This window comes from Phoca vitulina, unplaced genomic scaffold (genome assembly GCF_004348235.1).
Source record: "Phoca vitulina isolate PV1807 unplaced genomic scaffold, GSC_HSeal_1.0 scaffold39, whole genome shotgun sequence".
Classification (NCBI taxonomy): Eukaryota; Metazoa; Chordata; class Mammalia; order Carnivora; family Phocidae; genus Phoca; species Phoca vitulina.
The window spans coordinates 8,531,633-8,552,213 of record NW_022589742.1 but is presented as its reverse complement, the minus strand read 5'-3'; the positions used below and the strand labels follow the sequence as shown (position 1 = coordinate 8,552,213).

The window sequence follows — 20,581 nt, the reverse complement described above, 5'->3', positions numbered from 1 at the left end:
GACTGTGCCTTCCTGGAAGGCAGGGCCTATGGCTCTTTCAACTTGGCACTTCCCTCAGTGTATAACACATCCTAGAGAGGGCACTAAATGGAGCACACACTAATGAATTGGACAAATTTCTCTAGGTGAACAAAGGCAATTGGATTAACTGAGCAGTTCTTTTAGGGAAGGAAGGGGATAGGACTAAAAAGGTATGTTGAGCCAGACTGTTGTGAGATTGGCTTACAGAATAAAGTCAATCACCTCCTGCACCCAGCTGGTTGGCATTCACAGTGGAGCCAGTACAGATTTTTATATGGGGAAGGAACATGATGAATGTGGCATTTGGAGACCTCATCATATCCTATGATCATACTTGCATTAGAGCTGAAAAAATACCTTCTTCTTACTCAACTATGCAGTTAGGCCTAAGAGGAAGGATGAATGTTACAAAGAATGATGGCGTATTGGGTATTCTGGAGCCCTCGTATATGCCTAAATAATGGCCATCTTGGCCAGGAAAGGCTCCTGGATCATAATTCTTCATCCTCTAAAAATAGAATAAAGGATGGAGTCTGTTGTGGAAGAGTCAATATTTGGACATTGCAGCTCCATACTGAACTAGACGGAGGGAATTGGCATGGGTAACGAATTAAGAGTTTCGGGTCCAGGAGGCATGTGTATGCCCTCTTTAAATATGTAAATGATCATGCCTGTTATTTACAACTCCCTTTGAGTAAGGTTTTTAAAAAATTCTGTTTTATAAGGCAACAGTATCATGTCATATCAGATAATAGGCACTAACTCGTAAGAAACACTAATGAGTTATTCAGAAACTTGGCAAAACAAAGGAAGTAGACTTAATTGTGACCATTTCCACATTCTTACAAATGAAGCATTGTTATAGTAAAACATACTTTAGCAAGGCCTAGTCAAAGAATGCCTTCTGAACAGAACATAGATATCATGTTTTCATTCTGGTATAAAAGATTCAGGCTTTCAAATGGATAGATTAAAGAGTAATCCTTTAAATCTACCTACTATAAAAGAAGTCTTCATTCTACAAAAACATTCACCAAAAGGTTCCTTTGCTTACAACATACTCCATGCAGAATTCAAATGGGAGTTGATTTACATATAATCTTCTGGAAACAATTCAATTGTATAAGGCAGGATATGCTTGTCCTGTTGATTGAGATATGCTTAAACTCTCAGGCCATGCCCAGTGGCACTGCTGGACTGAAAATGAAAGTTATGGCATAGGGATGCCTGGGTGGCTCAGTCGGTTAAGCGTCTGCCTTCAGCGCGGGTCATGATCCCAGGGTCCTGGGGTAGTGTCCCCACATCGGGCTCCCTGCTCAGCGGGGAGTCTGCTTCTCCCTCGGCCCGCTGCTCCCCCTGCTTTGTGCTCTCTCTCTCTGACAAGTAAATAAATAAAATCTTTTTTAAAAAAGAAAGTTATGGCATATTCTTCTTTCTCTCATGAAACTGTTATCCCAAGGGGGAACTGACAGAACCTTTTCTACCCAAGAGACACTCGCTTCCTGTGGATACTCTCTTTTGTTCACAAGAGCTTAGCTGCCTACCACCTGAGACCTCCTCCCTTGCAGTAGTACTCACAGCTCCAGAGCCTCCAGTTTCTAAAGCAAATGGCATGAGGCAAATATAGACTTCCACCTTATATTCTAAAGAAGACACAATTTGAAGACAGTCTTTCTGGTCAGTTTCATAAGATCAGCTTAGATTGTTTAATCATTTGTCCAAAGCAAATGTACTGAAATGTTTTTGAGTGTTCTGTGCAACCACTGTGGATATATTCATCCACTCAACAAACACCGAATACCTACTAAGCACCTGTCCTGGGGCCAGGCAGTCAGAACTGCGTATTATGGGAAGGCGCGCTGACGTACCGCCCAGGTGAGAAGGACCTCAGTGTTGCGAAAGAGCGATCTATGGAACAGCTGAAGTACACATCTGCGTCCCCTGATAGATGGACTAAGCAATTACCGATAAGAAAACAATTATCAATAGATCATTTCCTAAGTGCCTATCGATACGAAAACAATTAACAAATATATTGTTTCCCCTAGTGCCCAAAGAGAGGGACATCTGTCTTCATGTGTTCTAAATTTTGGAAGCTCTAAGTCAATATGATCTGTGGACTATGGGCAGGTGTAGGCATGGCCACAGAATAGAAGGCCCATAACCTGCCAGAAACAGGAAAGAACATGTAAGGACCATGAACAGCCAAAGAAGTAGTCACGGACGAGCAGGAGACAGCAGAGCAAGGACATCCACACTTGCAGAAATAAATGGGTGAGCTAAAACAGGGTTGGTTAGACACAAGACTAAAAGGGTAGGCTAAAGAAATTTGGATTCCTTAACTGCAATGAGCATGATCATGAGGGCTTCCGGGCTGTAAAGGGTTACACAGAGCACAGCAACGGCCTATTCTTTAATTTCCCTGAGAACCAAATGAGAGGCACCAGACTTAACTAGAGAATGGGGGGTTTAGGGTGAATGTTCTTGCCTTGAGAGCTGCTGAGATGAGTCCTTCGGAGGGCTCGTGGGTGCTGTGGCTGGGACAGTCTCCTCTGTATATGAGGGGCAAAGTGTTTCCTGTCAAAAGGCAAAGGGATAAACTACCCGACCTTTCTTGGGACTCGCGATTCTTTGGGAGCACAATCCTCTCTTCTGGCCTCATCTGCGCAGTGCTACCCTGGACTCAGCGCTTCTCTGTCCCTCCAGGTACGTTTCATATTCGTTCCAAGGAGAAAGTGCAGCATTCCTACTCACTGACAATCTGTCCCCTCCTTGGTTTTTCATTTCTGCAAGGGGGCTCAGTTTGCCACGAACATACATCTATTGAAAACAGACACGTCTATTTGTTAACATTTCATCGATCAATCTAGAAGTCTTTTGCAAGCATAAAGTTGGTTTGTGCTCAAATCTAACCAAACAGCTTAGACGGCAATCTGATTGTTTCCAATGAATACGTGCACCACTCAATGCAATAATTGTCTGGTGAAAATTACCTGTGTCACAGACCTTACTTAGCAAAGAATTAATGTGCACACTCCACTGCAATACTTTTATAAGCAGAGCGAGGAGTTTAAATGTTTCTGTCACATGTACCATATCCTGTGCTAAAGGGACATAGAGTCTGTAGTCCCATCCTTTAAGGATGGTTATAAGCTGTCTCCTATCTGACAGGAGGAAACTTTGGTGGGTTTATTAGAGGCATGGACTGTGAGAAAATTTTTGAAAAAATGAACTTCTGGATCCAGCTCACGGATTCTATGATTTTCATCACGAATATTGCCCTTGATGCCCCAACCGTTCAAATGAGCTCTGCTCCCCCTTCCCATGGGGAAATCAAGTGAAAATAGCCAAACAAACAATGCGCATGCAATGTGACGGATCAACCTGAACCTTCATCTGGGGATGCTCTGGGACCACCCCAAGTAGTTCAGGAGATCCCGCAAAGTACTCAGAAGGGAAAGCCTATGAATTCCAGTTAATTCCACAAGTAAACTCAAGCTACTCAGCAGGTTCAAGACAGGTGGAAGGATTTTGAAGAAACAAAAATTGCAAAGAGTCATCACTCATCTGGATGAAAGGTTCTAGCGAAATAAAGCATTTAGAGGGGTTAGCATTCTCTGGGATCCGCTGGAGTTCAATGATCAAGAAAGTGCAAAGGGTTTCAATGGAAGCGTTTGCTTGATGAAGCTACTTCGCTCAGATAATACACGAAAACTGGCAGAAAGTTTTCCAAGAAAAGATGTCATTTTCCATTTAGTTCTGTGATAAAATTTCTCATCAAAAAGTAGCCAGTGGAGGGATTCCAACCATCCAAAAGAATTCCCGTCTTGCTATTTTCAGAGGCTTGAAGCTGGCCGCTCCTGAAACCTTCTCTCATCTTGTTTTTCTCTGCGAGCCAGAGGCTCTTGGGCGTTGGTTCCATTAGCTATCTGCCGCATCTCCCTTGCCGCCATGGAGGGACCGATACTCTGCTGGTTTCGCTTAGACATTACGGAGTGCCTCTCTTCTGTGATTTCCCTGAAGATACACCTAATATGATTCTCAGAATTAAAGTGCTGGTGTCCACCTTTCCTTAGCTCTATGTTGCCTTCTCTTTCTTTCCTTTCCTAAGCTAAAAGCAAAATACATTTAAAGCTGATGACAATTATTCTTTTTTCTTCCTTTAGAAATTCAAATTAATGTCCTGTGCTGTCTGCAGAGTAAATGCAAATCCGGAGGTAGGAAACCTCTCTGGAATCTGCTGGTGTCACAGTTTTCTAAATACAAATAGCACTTTACATAGACAGATATTCACATTCACTCTTCTCTAACAATTAATATCTACAATTTCTCTTAGAAAAGAAAAACAAAGGAAGCATTTTTCAAAGAGTCTGCTCAATATCCAAACATCATGGAGTACGGGGAAACTCAAGAGCCCTCGTCCTATCCGGAAAGAAAAGATCTCAACAGAAAGATCCCCGGCATAATTTTGTTAATTTCTATAAAGGCGTTAATGTCCAGGATAAGCTTTCAAATCTATGTCCTTCAAAAACATTGCTTAAATAAATCTTACCTGAATACGACTTCCTTAACAAAGCCATGCTTCTTTATAAGCTGGTCCTACCCAGACAATTGCTGTCTACATTTGGAGCAGACACAGAGAGAGGAGATCAGAGAAAGTTTAAGGCATATCTAAAGTATTCTCCAAGGTACTGGCCAGAAACATCAAGCCCATACTCGCGGTATAGAGAGATCATTAATGGGCATTAGTGACAGACCATTATGACTCTCACAGATCATTAATGATTCATCATGTAGCAGTATTGTTCTGGCAATAATCAGACCATTGCTTGGACTCAGATATAAGCTTTGCCCATACTATTTGCTTAAACTTATTAGTTCCAAGCATAAAATTTTCTTTTGCCTTCTAGAATTACGAAAAATGGTCTGTAACAGGATCCGTCTGCACATCAGAGGAGTTTTGGAGCTTGCTGCCTTCTTTGGTAGACGCTTCTCCCACTGTCAGGAATCTTGTAGTCTGAAAGGCTCCCCAGCAGCTTTGGGGATGTAGAAAATGTGTCTTTTATTTTGAAATTGAATTATTGATGAAGAGAAAATGCTACAAGCAAAATAGACATTTATAAGAATTACAGTTGCTCAGTCCTCTGTAACAATGACTTGTAAAATGATGAAATTCTACCTGACTTTTGAGTTTCTTGCCAAAAAATACATTTTCATATCGGAGTCCTTTGTTAAAAATTCAGAGACTCTACTAGCAGCCTATGACAAGGCTTTCAGCTAATTACAACAAAAAGCAAGAAACACAGACTATTTTGGAATTATCCCATACATGTTACTGAAGCACTCGACGGTGTTAATATAGGAATCAAAATTTTAAGGAAAAGTGAAACCCCACACCAAATTGCCATTCTTTTTAGTTTTGCCTTATGGAAGATCCACTATTTTGGTTGAAAATTGAAATGAAAATGGAAATTTAGTTATTCCGGGAGCAAATGAGTCTTTCCTATTGAACAGATTGGATTCTCCTTCTGTGTGGCTCTGGGAAAACTTCCCTTGAGTCAGAGAGAAAGGAAATCTGTTTCAAGGTCTGAATATCATCACTATCAATGAATATTGAAGAATTACCGACACCCACAAGGAGCTATATTTATTGAGCCCCATCACCCATACTCAGCGCTATATGGAAAGGAAGATTATGTATATCCCAAAGCATTCCATAAACTTACATAATTTTTTCCCCTTAAGCTTCTCTGCATAATCAGAATTGCCTTGTGCTCTCTGCCTCCACTTTGCCATCCAAAGCTAAGAGTGTAACAGACGACAGCTGCAAACGTAAGCCCCTCCCAAAGGGATCCAGCCTCCAGCGAAACTGGCTTAGCTGTAAGGACAGGATATCAGCAGTAGGCAGAGGATGGAGAAAATCTGTTCTGCCCTTGAAATCAAACACCCGCCCCCAGCCCCCACCAGACGCCCACAGCCCAGGGGCCTGAACATCAGGAGGCCTCAGAACCCAAATGGGCCAAGGAGTTGTTTCTCAGCAGGCTTCCTGGAAGTGTGTCCTGGGCCCTTGCACAGGACCCGGCTCTGAGAAAGACCCTGCACTTCGTTTCATGCTTTTCCTGTCACCGGTTTTTAATTGTCAATGGTTTTTCAACAAAGGGCAACATTTTTGAATATACTCATTTTGTACTGGGCTCTGCAAACCATGTAGCCAGTCCCGTCCCCGTAAGAAACCATTTGTTCGGCTTCGGAGTGTGGCCATCCGAGCTTCCCCACTGCCCTTTGACGAGGCCACCGGACATACGGTTGCCTATGCGCAGATCCCTGTTTGCAAACCAAAATGGCTAATGGAAGAATTTAGGCTTCAGTGAACTCCTTACACAGGAGAAATGCTAACTTCCTCCAAACAAAAATAGAAAACCCTAATATGGAGGCCGTGTGTCTTGGCCAATATAAGAGCTCTTAAAAAAAAAAGAGTATTTCCCAAGGGGCAAAATTAAGTCATCTCAATAGGAGTGGTCTTATCAGGTCTAATCAAGAAACTCAGTCTCCTCGCTGGGCCATAGCTTCTTATGGCCCTGCAGGGGCCGCACTGGGCAGGGCAGTGGGGAAGGGGGTGGGGGTCCCCTGGGATGATAGCAACTCAATCTTCGGATGTCTAGACTGCACAGAAATAAACAAAGCAAGGGCTGACAGAGAGCCAAATTGCCAGGCAGGTGAAATTTATTTCTGCTCTCCTTTCTGTCAAACGAATGCTCAGCTGCTCAGGGCCTTCACACTGCTCTCTAGGGGCTATACCTGAACCACAGGGGTATCCCCCCACTAGGCTTGGTGGTGGGGGCTCCCCTCAGTACTCCTGCTTCTACCTTCTCTTGCATTCCATAGCTATCTCCTAGTCCTCAGTGTGTCTGATCTCGGCCAGGTGTCGTGGAGGAAAGGAGGAAAGCCATCTGATTCAAGTAATTTACACGGATCTGTGAACAGATGATAGAAAGGCACGAGGGATCGTAGTGCTCACCTGTTCTACTTAGCCTCACTTCAGTGCCTTTATTACTTCTTTTTTGATACCAGTTTCTAAACCTTAGGGCTAAGATCCTCCCACCCCTTAAAAGGTGGGGGGGGGGGGGGCGGCTGGGTATAGGTTAGGGCTGATCCAGCCATTTGGCTCAGGACATCCTTCCCAACCTCACACACCAGACTAATTGAGTTGTCTGGACCATGCTCTTTTGTACCTTCGCATGATCTTCCCCCACCTTGGGGTGCCCTCCCTTCGTCTGCCTACTAATCTTTCAAGTAGGACATCTACTAGGAAGGCTCTCAAGTCAACCGTGGCCTCCTTTGTCCCTTCACTGTACCCAACACAAACGTCTATCACTGGACTATCAGACTTGATTGCATTCAGCTCTTTACATGATTTCCCCCCCCCCCTTTAGTGGACTTAAGTGGCTAGAGAGCAAGGGCCACAGGTGATCTGAGAAGCACCTGTGAACAAAGGGCAGCGCTGGAGAATGGTGTATCTTTATGGTGCAGGCCTGCATTAGTTGACTTAGGCAGGGGCTGCATGGGTGGCCTTCACTTCCTTCACAGTGGGTTTCATCTAGATGGAATCAATACTGGGGTCAGCGCTCAGCGCCAGGTCACTCACCCTCTCCTAACAGACGCCGCCAGCAGCTAACTCTCTCTGCCCGTCGACCAGGAGTGCCCCTCTGAAGGCATGATCTGTCATCTGGCCCTTCAGGCAGAAGGCAACTCAACAGAAGCTGACAAGCCCAGTTAACTCTCCGGTGAGTGGCCTTTAATCCCAGCCCATGAAGTTACGGATCTCCAAGCTTTCACTGCATTGTGCTCAAGTGGCCCAAGCAAGCTTGCTGCCTTCCTGGAGGCCCCAATCAATACTTTGCCCTCCTCTTAGGGCCCAGACACATCAAAAGCAATCATGCCTGATATTTAATCATTTCCCATTAAAATGCAAAGCTCTGCCTCCAGGTCCCCTTGACAGTTTAATTGTTTTAAAATGTCTGGAGAAGCCGATGTAAACAGATTTGTAGTACATTGTTTATTTGCTGTGCCATCAGCCTCTTGGCTAATTAATAAGAGCAATTTGCTGCAACTGGGCATCTTGGCTGCCCTGATCCCTCACGTTGGGAAGAAGTTATGGGAAGGGAGAATTTATGCGGGTAAGGACAGATACTTTTTCATTAAAAAGTACCGATGAGTTGAAATTTTGTCGACACAAAACCAACACTCAGATGTTAATAGCAGCTTTACTCATAATTGCCAAAACTTGGAAGCAACCAAAATGTCCTTCGGGAGGTGAATGGATAAGTAAGCTGTGGAACATCTAGTCAGTGGAATATTATTCAGTGATAGAAAGAAATGAGTGATCGGGCCATGAGAAGACATGGAGGAACCTTCAATGCACATTACTAGGTGAAAAGAAGCCAATCTGAGAAGCTATATACTGTGATTCCAACTATATGACATTCTAGAAAAGGCAAAAAAATGGAGACAGTAAAGAGGTTGCCAGGGTTTAGGGGGGACAGAGGGATGAGTAGGTGGAATGCAAGATTTATAGGGCAGTGAAAACACTCTGTATGATACCATCATGATGGATATATGTCCTTATCTAATTGTCCAGACCCACTGAATGTCCAACACCAAAGGTGAATCCCAGGGTAAACGCAGACTTTGGGTGCTAATGATGTGCCAATGGAGGTACATCAATTGTAACAAATGTACTACTCTGGAGGGGCATGTTGATCATGGCGGAGGCTGTGTGTGTGTGAGGGGGGGAACAGGGGTATATGGGGCACCTCTGAACCTTCCCCCCAATTTTTCTATGAATCTAAAACTGCTCTAAAAGTCAAAATAAGAAGTACTGGACACCTAATATGTTCCCGGAGTACATTTTTTTCTCATTGAATTCTCCTGACAACACTGTAAGGTTTTCTTTGTTACTTGGTGGTTAAACCGGATACCCTTCACGGTGTCTCCCGACAGAGTTGTCATGATTCCATGGCCCTCCTCCTCCATAAAGCCAAAGAGGCAGCCAGGGAGCCCCATGCTGCCCCCTACTCCAAGGAACACAGGAGTCAGTTTCAGTAACAGCTCACTGACTCTTTTGCCCACAGCCCAGATCCAATCAGCACCACCACGGCTCTTAGGTACAAAAGGCGAAACCTTGGCCACTCCCAGGAATGCTGCCTAGTTGAGGATTTTAATGTACAGCCACAATTGCTTGAGAAGATAGGTGGTTGGAGTCAGATGAGAATCATTTCTTCACTGGGCTATTACACGAGTGAAATGAGAAATTCACATAAAGTGCTTAGGGCAGTGCCCAGCAGAATGTGAGCAGTCAATGGGAATTAGTCCTCTTTTCTTCCCCCGAGTCCCTTCTGGCCCATTTGCTTGTATCCCCTGTAATCTCATTGTTATCCTTCCTGACGGTTTTGGCAGCATTTTTATGGAAACTGATCAATAAGCAAGCAATCTGTGAACACTAACGGAGTCCTTACAGTGTACCTTGTATAATGTACCTTTGCCATATGCAGAAGCTATGAATACACATATACAGAGCTCAGAGTCTAGAAGGAAGATAAACTTGAAGGGATATGCTGAAGGCAGTAACGGGAGCTATGATGTTGAAAACAAGATTTGATGTGCCTAAGTCACCGGTTATACAAACTACAACTCCCCAAATATTGACCCTGTCGTGTGTGTCCTGCCCTTACGGCCTCCAAAGAATCAAAGCTGAACCAGCACAACACAAGCTGGTGCCACTGTGTCCGTGTGCTCTTGGTAACAAGAGCCGACTGACAGCCCATCTCTGATACTTGGATGGGTCTTCTGTACCAGTCTATTCAATGTCAGGGTTAAAAGCGGCACAGCACATTTTATTCTGCTCGATTCTGCTTCTGACAGCATAGTAAATAACACCTACATCTGTCAATAAACACATTTCAGATACACAACAAATCACACATCTTCAAACTTGATGCCTGGATCTTTTAAAGGGGCTAGGGACATGCCTCTGTGTGTGTGCGTGTGTGTGTGTGTGTGTGTGTGTGTGTGTGTGAGTGTACATACACACGTGGATCTTATTAGCAGGAAGACTTGTTCCTGGCATCCATGATTTTCAAGCGTGATGGGAGAGTTATTCATTTCTTGCAAAATTGTACGCAATGCAGGGAAAATAAAAAAGTTATTTGGTTTCCGCAGTTTCTCTCTGAGGGAAGAACAAATTAATGGAGAATGGTTTCTCTTTGTGTTCATAGCACCCCCTGGTGGAGAACTAGCATATTTAAGTTGCATGCTAATCCTCCCAACGCCAAGGATTTTTATTTTCCTCAAGAGCTTTAACGGAGGGAGAAATGAAATATTTCCATTTTTCTAGATTCATATCTCATGACCATAGGAACAAAGAATCTAATTACAGTCACTTTTGTTCACTTATTCTGAAGAGTCTCTTGGCTGATTTAAAAATTAGTGTCAAATACTTGCCTATTTTAGGGAAACTTCCTTTTCATTCTTTCATTCAGCAAACATTTCATGGGCGCCTATTATATGCCATGTCTTTTCTGGGTGCTTGGGACACAGGAATAAATACCCCTGGGTCCCCGCTGGGGAGGAACTTGTCCAAAGCTGAGAGGTAACCGTGAAAAGCCATCTTCAAAAGTGCAAGCCTGAGAGGCTGAACCAGGCCTGGTAAGACTCAAAGGTAAGTGGAAACCAGCCAGGCTGCATAGAGCAGATGAGAGTGGACCGAAGCACTGAAGATTGAACACGTGTTCCCAGGACAGATGGGGCTGGGGAGGGAGAGAAGATATTCCAGGTGGAAAAAGTAGAGAGAGCAAAGACTCAGAGGTGTGGAACATCCTGAAACCAGATGGGACACCCCAGAAATTAGAAGCCGTTTCGCATGGCCACAGGCTAAGGGATCACAGTGGCATAGAGGAGAGGCTTTTGGAGGAGGCATCAACTGGAGAGGTAGGCGGGGGATAACTTAGAAAGCTGGTTTAAGGAGCTTGGGCTTTATCCCAAGGGCGACTGGGTTTTATACCAGAAAGGATAGGACTGCTTTCAGACAGAAGACTTGGGCTGCCGCCTGGAGGATGAGAGAGGAGGGAGTGAGCCTGGAGACAGGGAGCTCCGTTAAGGGATATAGGTGAGAGAGGATGAGGATCTAAATTGTACTTTCCTTCGAGGTGGAAAATGTAGTTGTAGGTTCCTTCTGAAGACCCCACTGAAGCCTGGATCATTGTCCATAAAAAACCTAGTTCAGGGCGCCTGGGTGGCTCAGTCGGTTAAGCATCTGACTCTTGATTTCGGCTCAGGTCACGATCTCTGCTTCATATTCTCTCCCTCTCCCTTCCCCTCTGCCTTTCCCCTGCTCACATGCCTGCGAGCTCTCTCTCTCTCTCTCAAATAAATAAATAAAATCTTTTTAAAAAACTTAGTTTTTACTGACTATAAACAAATTGACTTTTGGGTTGGGAAAAGGGGCAGACAGTGATGACTTCAGATAGTCACCTAAGCTGTTCTTTCGACCAACACAGCGCACGTGGGCTCCACTCCATTTGTAGATGCACAAGGAAGCCACAGAGCCGAGTGGTGAAAAAGCATGGGCCCCAGAGCCATACAGACATAGACTTGAACCCTGACTCTACTCCTCATTGTAAGCTAGGCCTCCCTGGGCCTCTTTCCTTGACTCTCTGAGCCTTGGTTTCCTCCTCTGTCAAATGGATATAATAATTGTATCTAGCTTGTAGGGTGGTTGTAGGAACTCAATTAGGTAATGTACGCACTGCAGTGCCCAGCACACAGGAAGCAGTAATAAGGGCTAGTTTCATCTTTCTCTTCCTTGTTCAGCTGGACCAGGCGAATTGGTCTTTTATAAGATGGCTGATATACAAGCCCCATAGCCCTCTAGCTTGGGCTGTAAGGAAAGCTTCTATTTGAAAGGTGATTACAGCAGTTTGTTTCCCTCCTAACCAGAACAGAGTGTAAAGCCCACAGATGGAGTTGAGAACAAGCCAGGTTCTCATGGTCCAGAGGGCCTGGTCTGCATGGCTGCCAATTCTCACCGGAAAGCATGGAGCCGGGAAACAAGGCTGGCGGCAGAATCCTGTGGGACTTCTAAGTTAGCCAAGAAAGAGACAGGTGAACAGGAAAAGGCCCAGCCATGATGGGAGGCCAAGTGGATCTGGCATTTCTGAGAGCTGCTGGGTAGCTGGTGCTGGGAGGGAGACAGGAGGGCCAGGCCTGGAGGACTCCTTGAGTCAAGGTGCACCTCATGCAATGGCTTTTTACGTGATTCTCCCAGAGTTAGCATTTGTAAAAGTGAGTCCTGGGAACCCTGATCTGACCAAGATTCTCTGACTGAGAAGATCCTGTGATCGGTCAGTTTGGGAAAGGCTGTTCAGCTCATCCTCTCTTGGAGATTCATATTATACATTTGGCTTGCTGAAGGTTCTAATACACCCTATAGTAAAGAAACCCATTAACTGTGAGAAACTTTGGGTTGAACATACTAATTTGCCCCCAGAAACCTTTATTTCTTATAAAACTACTACTATTCCTTAATACTAATATTTAGTGAAAAAGAGTTTGAGTGCATGCCAGGCTAATGTCTCCTGGGCACCAGCCTCTTTCTCCAGGGCTGACAGACAGAAGAATCACGTAGAGAAGCCATTGTCAGGGGCCACCCAAGGGCCCAAATCCCAGGCTGGTGTTGTGTTCTCGACCCATGTATCAGATGGTGACAGGGATGGGGTCAGAAAGTTGCCCCTGATGGGGCCAACTCCATTGCTTCTGGTATTTCTTCTTTCCAAGCTAGGGCTCCCTTAAGGAGGTTTAAAATCCCTGGTACCTAGAAAATGGTAAAACTAAAGCCCTCAAAGAAGGCTGTCCACTTGACCTAGAGAGAACGGAGCTTCTGGGCCTGCCACAGCGATTCTAGGCTTCTGAGGTAATGAAGGATGGAAAGGGAAAGAATTCAAATATCATTTCTGCAGCCCAAGGGCTCCCTGGGGTTTCCACTTGTCCCCGCACTGCTCCAGCAGGATCAGCTCCCTCCTCTGACACGTGAGGTGATGGAAACCCAGGAAAAGCTCGGTGAGGGCACAGTGAGAAGGTAGCCATCTACAAGCCAGGAAGAGGCTTTACCAGAAACCACGCCTTACAGCACCTTGATCTTAGACTTCTAGCATCTAGAACTGGGAGGAAAAAATTTCTGTGGTTTAAGCGACCCAGTTTCTGGTATTTTGTTATGGCAGCCCTAGCAAACTAATACAGTACTATTTCTTCTTCTTCTTTTTTTTTTTTTTTAAAAAAAAAGGTTTTATTTGTTTATTTTAGAGAGAGACAGGGGATGGGAAGGGGCAGAGGGAGATAGAGAGGGAGAGAATCTCTAGCAGATTCCCTGCTGAGCAGAGAACCCGCTGCTGCTGAGCCTAATGTGGGGCTCGATCTCACGACCCTGAGATCATGACCTGAACAGAAACCAAGAGTCAGACGCTTAACCAACTGAGCCACCCCGGCACTCCCAGTACTGTTTCTTGTAAAGCATACATAACTTTGCCATTTCTTTTCCAAACAACCCCACCTAGAGGACAAAACAGCAGTCTAAACTTGTAAAAGTATATCATGCTTGGCTAAGCTGATACAACCTGGAGTGGCTTAAAAACAGAAATGCAATTTTAATGAAGTAGAAATGAGGCAAAATCGCAATCTCCAAATGATAAATGAAACCAACAAATATTTAATGAGTGCCTAATTTGTACCTGGCTTGGTGCTTGGCCGTAGGGGGCTGGGCTGGGGTTCAATAAAATCTAGTCCCTTCCTTCAAGGAATTCCATGGCCGAGAGAGACAAGTAAACAAGCATTTAAAAAGCAAAGGAGAAGTTCTGTGTTACAGAGGTGGGGCGTCTAACGCACTGGTCAGGGTTTGGGAGGTGGGGGGCGGGGTCAGGGAAGGCGCGTCCCAGGGGAGGTGATATGAAACTAAGACTTGAAGGAGAGCAGGACACAATCGGGTGAAGAGAGTAACTGCTCTAGAAATGGGCAGAACCCAGAGGAATCATACAAGGTCTCCGCCCTAAATGAGCTCTTAGCTCTCAGGAGAGAGACCAGCACACACATAATCACGTTAGGAGGTGCTAAGTGTAAGGACAGAGACGGGGCACAAGCCATTATGAAAGCGCAGAGGTAGGGAGGCACCTACTAAACCCAGCCTCGGGGGTGGTCACGGGAGCCTTCCTTAGAGCAGGGGATGGCAGCTGGGTTTTGGAGGCCAGTGGTCATTGGTCAAGTCAGTTGGGAGCCGGTAAGACCATGCGCAGGCTGAAGAGAATGCCAAGCAGAGGCAACAAGGACAAAGATATACAGGCTGGAGGGGGTCTGACACAGGTTAAGAAGTGCAGGCAGCTTGGAATGCTTGCCGCACAGGTCTCCAGGGAAGGAGGGGACAGGAAGCTGCGAAATTGCTAGGGGCCAGATCGTGTGGCGCCTCACGAACCACAGAAAGAGATGGGACACAATCCTGTCTGCCAAGGGGAAATGTGCAAGGGTTTTGAGCAAGGGACAGACCAGATGTGATCGACATTTTAGAAAGATCTCAGTGGCTGCGGTGTGAAGACTAGTGTCATGGCTCCAAGTGCAAGACTAGAGGCAGGGAGACCTTTGAAGAGGATGGTGATGGTCCAGAGAGCAGTGTTGCTAGCCTAAATTAAGGCAACCACACTGTGAAGAGGGAAAAAGGCAAGAGACTTCAGAGCCACTGTCGTTGCAGAATTGATAGAACCTGGTTACAGATTAGAGATGGAAGGGAAGGAAGAGGCAGGTGTCACGGAGTACTCTAGGGTTTCTGAGTTGGGCAACTGGATGGTTGGGGTGTTGTCATTCACCAAGATCGGGCGTCTCGGAGTTCAGTTTCCCAATTTTCTGTTTTTACAGGTGAGGAAACTAAACTTGCCCAACATCATTCAAAAAGTGAGTGACCACTGGCACTACAAGCTGATGTCTTCGGATTCTTTGCCAACTAATTGTTTCGTGCACACCCGCATGTGTACACACACGCATGGATTCGGTTTTGGATATGCCTGTGGAGCATGGCAGTGGAGACGATCTAGAATGAGTAGGTCTGGAATAGGGAAGAGGGACCTGGACTAAAGCGAACGATCGTGGAGGTGGAGTGAAAAGCAAAGCCATGGTAGTTGAGGTCATAGCAGGTGGGGTAGATGAGATGCCCGAGGAGGGATGCACAGAGCGAGATGAGGTGTGGAACACCTCACCTTGACAAACAAGACCTCACAAGCCCTGACCTCCTAGAAGTCACACACAGAAATGTCTGTCCCCTGAGCCCATGCTCCTAAGCCTCTCTATTTCATACCACTTGGACTCACACAAATCCTTTGTATTGTTTGGACTGAAGCACAGACCATGGCTTTAATTTAAAATATAGTTTTGCGAACAATTTATTTTCCAGACGTTTATCTTCTGAGGCTATTTCTCATTGTCAGAAAAAAATCAGAGGCATCTATGTTTGAATCGGCACCTTCCATTACTCATTTTTATTGATGATGATTTTTTTTTTTTTTACAGTTGAAACATGAAAAGAATTTTAAAATTTGAAACGTGTACCCAGAGAATGGACCACATTACAGGTTGGCTTCAATTTTCACACATTCCCTAAGCACCCTTTTACCTTTATATATTTAATCCATCCATTCATTTGCTCATCCACTCATCAGGTACTTATTGAGAGCAGTTTGGGTTCTAGGCACTGTTCTAGGCCCTAAGGAATTAAAACAGTCATTCAACTCCTATGTCACCATATCTCAAATTTTTGTCTTTTCCAGGACCTACACAGTAGGGAAAGCTTTACTTATCTGGAGTCTTGTTTTTCCCTTGCTCTGAGTTTCTTGGCCACCTTCAGCAAAAAGGGAGGCTCTGTCAGCTACTCACTTTTAATCGTTAGATAAGACCATAGGAAATAACGTGGAAATTTATTTTATTGGTTGAAATGAAGCCACAGTTCCAGAAGTGGTTTCCCTTTTGATGGTTATGAGCTACACTTGGAATTTTAGAGTGCAAAGACCAGGCTGTGTCTGAATTATTAAGCATCTACCCTATCAGTATGTTACAACTTCAAGAGAGCCTAATTCAGCTGAAAATAAACAATGCCAAACTAGAAGATTCCTGGAAGCTTTGAGATGCGTATATGAATCCTATAAGCATCCCGATCTTTCTCGTTGTGTGACCAAATCTGGGCAATATTTGAGCCTAAGACTTAACTCTGTGGAAGTAAATTTTTCTTTTGTGAAATGTCTCAAGAGCCACTATCAGTAATATAATATGGAAAGAGGATTGAGACGTGTCCTGGCTGATTACACTAGACACTTAATGAGAATGGTTTAGTCTGCTAAGTGATGGTATTCTTGTTGGTTAATCAAAATTGATCAGATACCAGATCAATTTTTTTTTTGTTTGAAAAAAGCTGATGAATCTGTTTTCTGGACTAGTTGTGTCTTACCGCTCTCTGAATAGCTAACGGATTATTCCCCACTTGCTATCACCACCACTCCACCACGTAACAAAAGCCTGCTGCCAACATATAAATGGATTCGGATTATGAGACCCACAACTGAAACAATGCCGAAGTGTCTGATCATAGCAGCAACAAATGGCTTCCACTTAAACTCTACTTTATCAGCAATCAATATGTACATGTAATAGGTTATAACACAGAGGCTGAGCTGGAATTTTGGCTAGAATGTGAAACCGTGTGTTTCCTCTAATTAGGGAGCATGTCAAATTAAATACATTTAAATGTTGATGTTCTGCTTAAAACTGGAGAGAGAACTTCCAGTAAAATGGATGTAGTATAATTTAGCATATGCATATAAAATGCACTAAAATGTAGGCTCTGTGAGGACGGGAACATTTATCTGGTTCCCTGGCATGTCCTCAGTGCCTCACATAGTATTTGGCACATGGTAGGCAGTCAATAAACATTTTTTGGATAAACGAATGGATACAAGTATCACGAAGATTAACCTGATTCCCTCCCTCTCTCTTCAGGCAGACCAAATTTCTTTGTTTCGTGAATAAGCCAAGCTACTCATCCCACTGGGATTTTGCATCTTTCCTTGCTGCTATCTGGAATGCTCACTCCCAGAAAATTAGGCCCTTGACTCCCCTGCTTACACATAGGGCCTTGGCTGGTGTCTGCATCTGGAATTTTGGTATGTACCAGGCAGATGGTGCCCACATGACCAGCCCTCAATAAAAACTCTGTGCACTGGGCCTCCAATGGGCTTCCCTGGTAGACATTTCACACGTGTGGTCACACTTCTTGCTGGGGGAAATAACCATGTCCTTTCCAAAGAGAAAGGACTCTTGGAAGCTTACACCTGGTTTCCTCCAGATTTCTCCCCCTGCACGTTACCCCCTGCTTGTTCCGTATTCCTTTGCTATAAGGAATCTTAGCCATGAGCAAGACTACCTTCTGAATCCTGTAAGTCCTTCTAGTGAATCACCAAATCTGGGGAGGGGCTTGGCTACTCTCGACATATCTTCCACTGTACACTCATCACATTTCACGAAATAAACAAACTAGCCTCAGATCCACCCCAGGCTCTAAGCTCCATGAGGCTTCATTCACCACAGTATCCTCAGCACCTAGCAGGGTGCCTGGCAAAGTAGGGATATTTAGACTATTCAGAATGTACAAATAATGAAAGAACAAATAAATAGAGAACTAAGTGTGGGGAATAAAAACCTGAGACTACATTTGCAAACTCATTGTTAAAGGTAAAAGAATGGTTAAACTGAATTAATATTGGTTCTGGGGGCGCCTGGGTGGCTCAGTCGGTTAAACGTCCAGCTCTTAGTTTCGGCTCAGGTCATGATTTCAGGGTCATATGATTGAGCCCTATGACAGGCTCTGTGCTCAGCAGGGAGTCTGCTTGTCCCTCTCCCTCTGCTCTTCCCCCCCTGCTCGTGCATGTTCTCTCTCTCTGTCTCTCTCAAATAAATAAATCTTTAAAAAAATATTGGTTGATTTTGACACCTCCAGGTCCAACAATTTCTGGTACAATACATGTCTATAATCATAATAAGAGCTAATTGGAAAAGATGATCTAATACATTCAGCTTTTTTCTCTTGCATTTAGCACCTGGCATATAGATGGCACTAAAATAGGGTTATTTAATAAACAAATTAATGAAGATATATATCAAGTTCAACCTCTATAATGAAATTGCTACATTAGTTTGCTCTCGGAATAAGAAATCAGTCTGGACTGTGAAAATCCATTTGTTACCAAGTCATCACAGATTTGCATATCTTTCTGAAAAACTTGTCTGTATTTCATAGAAGCATTGATTTTTTTTTTGGACAAGATTTCTAAGGTTCTAGCTCTTTTTTTTTTAATTTTATTTATTTTTGACAGAGAGAGAGCACAAGCAGAGGAAGCAGCAGGTAGAGGCAGAGGGAGAAGCAGGCTCCCCACTGAGCAGGGAGCCCGATGCGGGGCTCCATCCCAGGACCCTGAGATCATGACCTGAGCCGAAGGCAGACGCTTAACCGTCTGAGCCACCCAGGCGCCCCAGGTTCTAGCTCTTAATCTATTTATTGTAATGATGAGGAAATAAAAGTCCACAGAGGGAAAGAGCTTACCCAAAGTCCCAAGGAATCAGGGTACCCTCTTCAATGTATGAGGGGTGTTAGGGACTAAGTTGTGTCCCCCCAGATTCATATGTTGAAGTCCCACCCACACCCCCATACCTCAGAATGTGACTGTATTTGGCGACAGGGTCTTTAAAGAGATGATTAAGTTAAAAGGAAGCCATTACGGTGGGCCCTAATCCAAACAGAAAGGTGTCCAAATAAGAAGAGGAAATTTGGGGGTGCCCAGGTGGCTCAGTCAGTTAAGCGTCTGCCTTCAGCTCAGGTCATGATCCCAGGGTCCTGAGATCAAGCCCTGCGTGGGGCTCCCTGCTCAGCAAGGAGCCTGCTTCTCCCTCTCCCTCTGCCCCTTCCCCCCTCCTCGCATTTTCTCTGTCTAAAATAAATAAAATCTTAAAAAAAAAAAAAAAAAGAAGAGGAAATCTGGACGCACAAAGAGAAGTGGGGATGTGCGATCACAGAGGAGAGTCCATGTGAGGACATGGCGAGAGAGTGGCCATCTGCAAGCCAAGGAGCTAGGCCTCTAAAGAAAGCGAACCTGCTGACACATTGATCTGGGACTTCTGGGCTCTAGAACTGTGAGAAAATCAGTGTCTGCTGCTTAGTCACGCATCGGTGCTATTCTGTTATGGCAGCCCCAGCAAACTAATACAAGGCGTTTCTTCTCCTCCAGGTGACCACCTTTGTGACACATCCCTGTCGGGTCAGAGAAAAGAGAAGGCAGCTGGCTGTCAAAGATTCTAGGAGTGCTGCGCAGCTTATCCCTCCCTCCAGCTGCCCTGTCAAATTTCAGGCCGGAGAAGCCAAGCCAGCCAGTGGGGGCTGCAGTGGGGGCTGGGGAGGAGGCTGCCTGGCCAGCCCGTTTGCAGGAGGCCCGCTGGGTGCCGGTTATTAGCAGGCAGGTTCCTGGAGATGGCAGCATTAGCTAATGATTACTCCTTCAGGCAGTCTAGCTGCCTTTTTGCTTTTTCCCTAACACTCTGCAGCAGCGGGAGGATAAGCAATGAGCCCAAATAAAGCAAGGACCCTTGCCAGGGCCATATGTTTCTAACCGGGGTGGGGAGCCCTAGCAGAGCTTATAGAAAGAATCTCTTGCTCTTGGCTAACTTCCATACCCCTTACCCCCCACGCAGCCCTTTAGCAGAGCCAGGCTGCCTGGGGGACAATGAGGCCACTGCATCACTCAGTATGGGTTGCAAATTCCCCATTTCAGCGATCCTGGTGAACTCACAGGCCTGCCCACCCCCTTGCCCCCCCCACCCCGGGGCAACGGACTGTGCATCATTCTGGCTCCGGGCTTGCGTTCCCACTGAACACTCCATCTGGAAGGCCCACCTTCCCATTGTCTAATTCCGATCCCTCAGCTACTTCCAGGCTGGACTAAGTCCCTGTCCTCCCCCACATTTTATGTGTGTTAATCACTGCTCCCTCAAGGCTTCCCCCCCCACCCCGCCCCAACACGACCCCGCTCCTCACACCCCCACCGGCATTTGTGCTTCACCTACGGCGTGTGTCACTGGATATAGTCCCAAGTCACCTGCAATTCTCTGAACTTAGTAGGTGTTGAATATACACGTAGAAGTGAATTTAAATCCAGCATGGCACCTCAGTGAGTTTCTGAGAAAACCTAAAAATAACTACCTTGCGATTATTTTCCGTCACCACTGAAATGTCAGTCAAGGGCCCGAAGGAGGAGCTAGCTGCTCTCTGTGAACTGTTCCAGAAGGCCGCCAAGGAGCAGGGGCTGGAGGACAGCCCAAAATGCCCCTCACAGGGTCCCTGCCCTGCAAGTGCTCAGAGCGCTGAGGAAGACACAGCGCGGAGCGCTGCAGGGAGGGGTGGGCAAGGGGAGATGGAAGCGGGTGTGGGGGG

At 45.3% G+C, this 20,581-nt stretch overlaps 1 protein-coding gene across 1 annotated transcript in view; it reads right to left on the bottom strand.

Annotated features, from left to right (window-relative positions):
- The window catches only part of FGF13 (fibroblast growth factor 13), a 474,294-nt gene that overhangs the window by 95,364 nt on the left and 358,349 nt on the right, over positions 1–20,581 (bottom strand). The gene's annotated exons all lie outside the window — the stretch shown is intronic.